This window comes from Triticum dicoccoides, chromosome 5B, assembly GCF_002162155.2.
Source record: "Triticum dicoccoides isolate Atlit2015 ecotype Zavitan chromosome 5B, WEW_v2.0, whole genome shotgun sequence".
In the NCBI taxonomy this organism is placed as follows: domain Eukaryota; kingdom Viridiplantae; phylum Streptophyta; class Magnoliopsida; order Poales; family Poaceae; genus Triticum; species Triticum dicoccoides.
In genome coordinates, this window is record NC_041389.1 from 579,243,867 (window position 1) to 579,252,340 (window position 8,474).

Consider the following 8,474-nt stretch of genomic DNA (forward strand, 5'->3'; position numbering starts at 1 on the left):
GCCCCAAATATTGGCTACTAATTGACTGGTTGCAAAACAGAGTACCCAACTTTGCATAGAGTTATTATTATTGTTGCAAGTCTTGCCATTGCAAATTTTTTGAAGGCAAACCAAACATACCACATTCGCTTACTTGATGAAGTCGAACCAGCTTGCCAAACATGCATAGCTAGAATTTACCAATTTCTAAATTTGAATTTTTTGGATTGTAGGGGCCGCACAAACTCATACCCCCTCTTCCAAAAATTATGACGTCCATTCTCTCAATTGGGGAGATGGTAGAACAACATGCTCACCAAATGTAATTTGAGCCATGGATCTAGGCCACGACCCTTCATGATCTGTCGGAAGCCCCGTCCAGGTAAGGGTATGCTGCATTACTGACCTATGTTCTCGTTATATACACTTGCTTTATCACCGCCACCTCCTCTCACCAGCGAGGTGGTACTAAACCAAGCCAGAGTGTCATCGAGCAGAAAACATATCTTTTGTATTTGAAGAAAATGTAGATCTTTTGAATTGTTAAAAACACTAGAATAAAATATTAAAAATTTGTTACATATATTTTTATTACTGATTTTTTTCATATATACCCATTGCCATCCTGATGTGCGAGGGAAGCTGCCACCGCCTGAGGGGCAACAGACATGGGTTGTACTTCCTGAAAAGGAAAAAAGCACAACCTGTACTTACACGAGAAGCATAATTGTACTTCTCAAAAAGGGAAAACAAAGTTCCTTCCACGAGAAGTCCAGGCAATGCTTCAACGAAAAGCACATTTGTGCTTTCTGAAGAGAAAAAAGCACAGATGTACTTCCTCAAAAAAGGCAAAAGCATAGCATGTGCTTCCACGAACTGTGCTTTCCTAAAATGGAAAAGTATAGTTTGTGCTTCCGAGAAAAGCACAATTGTGTTTCCGGATTTAGTAATTTTTTCTTATGTTTTTTCAATATTTTTCTAGTTTCATTTTTTGTGTGTTTTTCATGAAAAAAATTCGTCAAAACCAATTAATATAGGATCTTGTTTTAAAGATTCTGACACGAAAAATTCCTCGATGATAACTACTCATGATTTGGATGCATGATTCAAGAGATAAACCGCTTTGAAAAAAATGAATCTACAAAAAAGGTAAAATCTCCCAGGTTGCGACATGTGGCGCACATGCAATGCACCACTTATCAGCACAAGAGAATGTGAGAGTGTCTTTTGCCACGGGTACCTATTAATTAGTGATTTCTAGCAAGCGGTTGATTTCATTTGTAGCATCTCGGCCATTTGGGCCTTATTTATTAAGCAAGTACAACCTAGTATTTACCTTCTTAGTTAAAAGTATGGATGGATTTGAATGGGCCGAGGCGATTGCCTTTTGGGATTTCGTACCTCCCAGTTCTTAAGTGGGAGGAGGCCTGCCCATCGGGCCATTCTCCTCTGGACTCTTTATCGGATTTGGGGCGGGGTTAAGATCCGCCATAAGAAGTTATATTCAAATGACATTTTGATAGTTTCGTAATATTATGTATTGGACATGTAAAAATACAAACATTTTTATAACATATGTGGAACAATGGTGATAAGTGAGTTTCAAATGCAACATATTATCAAAATTGTATTACTACACTAGGGACAATAATATGGCATTCATACATAATGGTCTATTGTACACATAATGGTCTATTGTACCATTTATGCACATATAATTTGGTATAGCTGAAAATGGGATGGTACATGATCAAGTCTTCCCATACACACCTCTAATAGAGGAATTCCCAATGGGATTGCGAGGAACATAGCCCCATTAGCATCCCAATGTGGAAGGGAAGCTGCCATCATATGAGGGAAATACAAATGGATAGGCCTATAGCAGGAGTAAACTAAAATATATTTTTTGTATTCTTTTAAAGAAAATGCAGATCTTTCGAATTATTAAAAACATTAATAACATATAAAAAATTATTACATATATTTTCTTGTTTTGAATTGTTTCCATACAATTTTGTTTTATTTCATTTATACCCCTTGCCATCCCCATGTGGGAGGGAAGCTGCACCGCCCGGGGGCCAACAGACATGCCGAAGAAAATTTTACCCTTTGTATTTTAAGGAAATGCATGTACTTTAAATAGTTGAAAATATTATAATAAAGTGCTAAATTTAAAATATTATACTCCCTCTTATCCATATTAATTCTCATTGATTTACTACAGTACTTTTTCCAAAAAAGTATAGGTTGTACTATATGGGAGTAGATTTATTTCATACTTCTGAAATTTATTCATGAAATTTGGAAGCTTTTGTCATGAATAGTATATCAAATAGTTTGCACAGTACAAGACAAAAGTATTATATAAACCACCAAAAAATGTGTAATTTATTTAGGTTACTAATTTGCAAATATCTAAATATGCCAAAATAAACATTCATAACTATTTAAGAAACATTCACGATAGAAATTTTGCAAAAAAAAGAAAGAAGAAAATGGAAAAGGTGAACAAAAACCCTGTTAATGAGGCATTTAAGACAGGGTATTTAGCACTAACGCACAACACATTATTTATCGATTTTAAGAAGTGAATATTGGGTTGACCATTTTGGCTTTGGGGAGCATATGCTCCTGGATAAATAGCAAATTGAAAAAATAGAAAATAAAATCTAAATTTTTTGATTTCTTTGTAGATATTCTTGTTAGTGTAGTAAGCTTGCTTGACAAAGTTCATGAGAAATAGGATAGCAATGCTTTGATAGTGTAGTAAGCTTCCTTGACAAAATGCATGAGAAATAGAAGTATTGGAGGTAGCATTTGGTGTTCGTCTTGTTTTCTTTTTTCTTTTGCATAGGTCAAAATATTTAATCTTTGCTCCTAAAAATTTGCAGGTAGCATTTGACTATGAAAATGAACGCATCTAAGTTTTTCAGATTTTTTACATTTTTGTAAAATGCATTTTTTATGTGCAGGTGCATAGGCTCCCAAGAGCCGAATTGGATTTCCAGTTAATCCTCATCCTTAAATGTAATAAATATACGATGGGTGCTGCTTGATCTCCCTTGTTTATGGCAATTTATGAATTTCAAGAAGTATCACATATATTTAGCATTGCTATTTTCACTCCTATTAAATGAGCTGTATTAATATTAAACATAGGGCCTTGATCTATCACATTACCACCATATTATAGATACACAGTAATGCATACACAGTATCGGCCCCGACATACATAACCACTGCTGTCTTGATCATGTCTACAGGAGCCTACACGAATGTGAAGGCAGCGTGCATGGCAGTGGCTAATATTAAATGTCGCCAATTATAGAAAAATTTCAATAATTATACGCACATTTTGTAACTCATAAGTCTGTTTATAAGAAAATGTTTGTATAATTAAAATTATTCATAATAAAAATTAAAAATATTTATATGGATATTAAATCAGGGCTAATATTTGAATTATATAGGAAAATGGTTGTGTACTCTTGAGAGTACGTATTCCCACTACTCATATACCACATAGACGAATCTTTTATAACTTTTTATTATTTTTAATATATTTCATCAATAATTACTACATACCCCAAAGTAAGTTTCATGAAAAATTCATGTGAGTCTACATATTTTTAAAGGTTTACGTATATACTGATTTGTTCGGATGTGAAAAAAGTATATTACAAAATGTACGTCACAAATGATATTTTTTCCCCTAAAACTCGCACTGAGGTATCTTATAATATTTTCTAAAGTATATTGAGAATGATAAAGAGATATAATCAATGAGTATATGAGGTATATTGAAGATGAAAGTACATACTCGCAGGAGTACATTCATCGCCTGGCTATTCTTCACCCCCCTCTATTTTAATATTAATGTACAAGAATTTCACGTCTTGTAAATTTTGTCTTATTTCATACTAAAAAAATATGTAAAAAAATATAATCACCATAAAAAAATTTGATGTTGTGTAAAATTATAAAAGTAAAAAATAATGTAAAATATGCATAAAATGTAATTTCTCTAGTCTTATGAGGTGTTTTTTTCTTATGCTAAATTTTAAGTAGTGAATCAATATGAATGTAACTATTTTTATTCTAAAGATAATTTATTTATGAAATGATCATAAAATTACCTCGATTGGAAAATAAATTATTCTGTACCCTAGGTGATGAATAGTCTCTCTCTATACTATATATCATATCGGATGTTTCCTACTACCGGGTGTAGTTACACCTACTTTTGGTTCGTATGTTCTAGGTAGTATCTATCATATCGGAGTGTATGTACGTGTAATATGTAGTATATAAGAATATTTAGATAGTATATATACTACTTTTTTACTAGTATGTACCATATTTTGAGAATACTCTATTTTAGTATAAATATGTACGTATTTGACAAATGCAACAAAAACTATGGCGTCACTTGCATTTTTTTCATATAACCCACTTTTGAGTATCTTAGATATAGTATATGAACACACTAAAAATAATAAAATAGTATATATACTACCACATGGTAGTATATGAGATATGGGTGTAAACTGCATCCAGTAGTAGGATGTATATAGTAACTCTAAACTAAGCGTGTGTAGAATAGCTTATCCTACACCTCAGTAACGGTACATACAAAATATAGCAACACACTATGCAAAATATAGTAATTTTCGTAAAAATGTACTAAATTACAAACTTGTGTAGTGAAAAAATATTTTCTGGATTACTACATTTTTATACACTGTTTGACTAGATTTTGTATATAGGGTTACTAGGGCTTGTAGAATAAGCTATTCTATACTCACACTTAGAATAGCATTACCATATATATAAGTCACGAGTGAAAAATTATACATTAGTGAATTTTCATAAATTGTTAGTAAATGTTTATATTTAGTATTTTGTAGAACTTAATAATATAAATAGCCACGAGTGTATAAAGTTTATCATATTCATTGAGCATTTTATATTTGTACTTACTAAATAGTTTTTAATATAATCTATGAGTGTATATTCAAATGTTTTTATTTACGAATTAACCATCATTTTTATTTATATATTTATAACACATGAATATTCGAACATTATTTTTATTACTTACAAACGAATTGCAAATATTTTTAAAAACAATTTTGCTAAAGTACATCTAGATGTGCCAAAAGTATTGCACATCTAAGTCCTATGTTATTGACCTCAGACGGAGATTCGTGTGTGTATTTTTTTTCCTATTTACAATTGATAAGTCACTTGGATGTGCAATAATTCACATCTAGATGTGTCCTGGATAGACCCTTTTTAAAAACTAATGCATGCAAAATGGGTCGCAGGAACTGCAGCTCTATTATGCCCAGCGAGTGTGTTGACTGTTATTCATTCAGCGTTTGTATCTGTTTTGGATGTAATGTAGTTTTGCCAGCTGTGGTTAGTAGTAGCAGTGTTTTCCGACGAGCTTTTGGTCTCGAGTTCGAATCCCCGGTTTGTACTGATGACATGTGGGAGCCCTGTGTTAGGATCTTTTCCAATAAAAATAATTATTTTGAGTTTCTTTTGCAAAATAATAGGACACACGCCTCATCCACACTAGCACACCTCATCACCAGTGTTTTTATATCAAACACAATTTGCATCGTATATGCACACCTGAGGTAAGTTCTGTTTAATGTATACGACAAGTTTTAGTATTAAAGTGACTTTTCTAGCAAATTTTCACCACCGGTGATGCAATTGACTATCATTAGTTCTACAAAGGGCAATGCTTCTTGTCGGACTATAGCGAAGGGTCAAGCTAGAAAGGAGATCCTACGGCTCATTCTGTAACATGGTGTCATTCCCAAAATTAACAGTTATTAAACTAAATTTAGTGAAGGATTTAAAAAATCGCCAGTGTCAGTTGACACCAATGCTTATACTGGAGCTTCGACCCCAACAGCTAATAAGTGCAGAGCAGATGAAGACTAGTGTTGGTTTATCCGATGATGAACAAAAACTTGATAACCTTAATCGAGCAAGAAACAATATGTAAAGTATTTAATAGCATCAGATTGAAGTGTCAATTCAATGATCTGGCACATGGAGTGTGTAAACCAGTCAGACTGATGATCCCAACATCATTTGTTTCTTTAAATCATGATTTGTGACATCAAGTCGCACTGATAACTTGTTGCGACATGCTCCACATGAAAAGATTTTAAAGCTAGATATGTTAGGGGAACATTCCAAAGAATATTGTGAAGGAACAATTTAGTGTGCGGAAAGTAATTAAGCTTGTAGTAACAGTATGCTCTCTGTTCACAAACCCATAATTAAATTAAGAATCTACATTATAGTCTAGCCTTATTTTAAAGATGTCATCAGTAGGAACATTGTTTGTCAAATCATGTTTGTAGTACAGATATTCATAAGCCATCGAAAGGAACACTGTGATCCCGCTTGGTTTGATGTCAATTTTTTACATGCCAATATTTTTTTATTTGTGAAAATGATTCAGATCTGTTATCAAAGTTCAAAGAGTACAAAGCACCTCAAATATAATATAAACTGACCACTACTGCCGTCAGAACTAGCCGCCAACGCATCATTGTCGCTGCTTCTATACTGGAGCCAACTTGACCTTGGCGATGACAACCGGGAAGTCTTTGTGCAAGTGCCCCGCAGTCGTCGTTGTTGAACCACTGAATAGATCTGGAGCACCTGACACCAAAATCTCACCACATGAGGAGAAACCCTAACCTCACCGTTCCAAGGAAACTATAGGAATCTATGACAGAGCTCCGCCGACTACGTCTAGGTGGACGAACTCGATGAGGATTGGAGCCTGAAAGAAAAACTCGAAGAAGAAGCGTCGCCATCCATCCGAGTGCAGCACCTACGAGGACTAGAAAAATCCTAACCTAAACTACTAACCGAAGCGGAGACACTGGGATTCCCCTCCCCGCCACCGGTCGCCGGAGCGGCAGGCAGAGGGTAGGCGTATCCACGGGCTCGCGGGCAAAGCCTGGAGGGAAGAGTTTACCCTAGTTGCCATGGATAGGGGAGGGGGAAATAAGGTGAATCTAGAAGACATGTCCCTTTTACATGCCAATATTTGGCACTGCCCCAAATATTGGCTACTAATTGACTGCTTGGAAGACAGAGTACCCAACTTTGTATAGAGTTATTATTATTTTTGCAAGTCTTGCTATTGCAAAAAATTTGAAGGCAAACCAAACATAGCACATACGCTTACTTGATGAAGTGGAAGCAGCTTGCCAAACATGCATAGCTAGAATTTACCGATATCTAAATTTGAATTTTTTGATTGGTAGGGCCCGCATAAACGCATACCCCCTCTTCCAAAAATTATGACATCCACTCTCCCAATTGGGGAGATGGTAGAACAACATGCTCACCATATGCAATGTGAGCCGTGGATCTAGGCCATGACCCTTCATGATCAGTCGGAAGCCCCGTCCAGGTAGGGGTATGCTGCATTAGTGACCTATGTGCTCGTTATATACACTTGCTTTATCACCGCCACCTCCTCTCACCAGCGAGGTGGTACTAAACCAAGCCAGAGCGTCATCGAGCAGAAAACATATCTTTTGTATTTTAAGAAAATGTAGATCTTTTGAATTGTTAAAAACACTTTAATAAAATATTAAAAATGTATTACATATATTTTTATTTTTGATTTTTTTCATATATACCCATTGCCATCCCGATGTGGGAGGGATGCTGCCACCACCTGAGGGGCAACAGACATGACGAAGAATTTTTACCTTTTGTATTTTAAGGAAATGCATGTATTTTAAATAGTTAAACATCATAATAAAATACTAAATTTAAAATATTATACTTCCGCTGATCCATATTAATTGTCATTGATTTAGTACAGTATTTTCTCGTAAAAAAGTTACAAGTTGCACTAAATGGGAGTAGACTTATTTCCTAGTTTTAAAATTTATTCATACAATTTGGAAAATTTTGTCATGTATAGTATATCAAATAGTATGCATAGTACAAGAGAAAAATATTATGTAAACCACAAAAAAATGTGTAATTTCTTTACATCACTAATTTGAAAATATCTATGTATGTCAAAACAAACATCCATAACTATTTTATAAACATCCACGATAGAAATTTGGGGAAAAAAGAAACAAGAAAATGGAAAATCTGAACAAAAAGACCTGTTAAATGAGGCATTTAGGACTGAGTATTTAGCAGGAACACATGGCACATTATTTATCGATTTTAAGAGGTGAATATTCGGTTCGCCGTTTTGGCTCTGGGGAACATTTGCTCCTGGAGAATAGCAAATTGAATAAAATAGTAAATAAGATTTAAACTTTCTAATTTCTTTGTAGATATTATTGTTAGTGTAATAAGCATGCTTGACAAATATCATGAGAAACATGATAGCAATGCTTTGTTGGTGAAAAAAAATGTGTAATAATTGTAGGTAGCATTTGGTGTTCTTCTTGCGTTATTTTTTGCACAGGTCAAAATATTTAAGC

General features: G+C 34.2%; 2 non-coding genes across 2 annotated transcripts; both read right to left on the reverse strand.

Annotated features, from left to right (window-relative positions):
• Window positions 1–208: 208 nt before the first annotated feature.
• Window positions 209–369, reverse strand: LOC119313139. Its single transcript, XR_005151527.1, has one exon. It is a non-coding gene; the product is annotated as a U1 spliceosomal RNA (small nuclear RNA).
• Window positions 370–7,279: 6,910 nt separating this feature from the next.
• On the reverse strand, window positions 7,280–7,440 carry LOC119313138. Its single transcript, XR_005151526.1, has one exon. It is a non-coding gene; the product is annotated as a U1 spliceosomal RNA (small nuclear RNA).
• Between the last annotated feature and the right edge of the window lie 1,034 nt (window positions 7,441–8,474).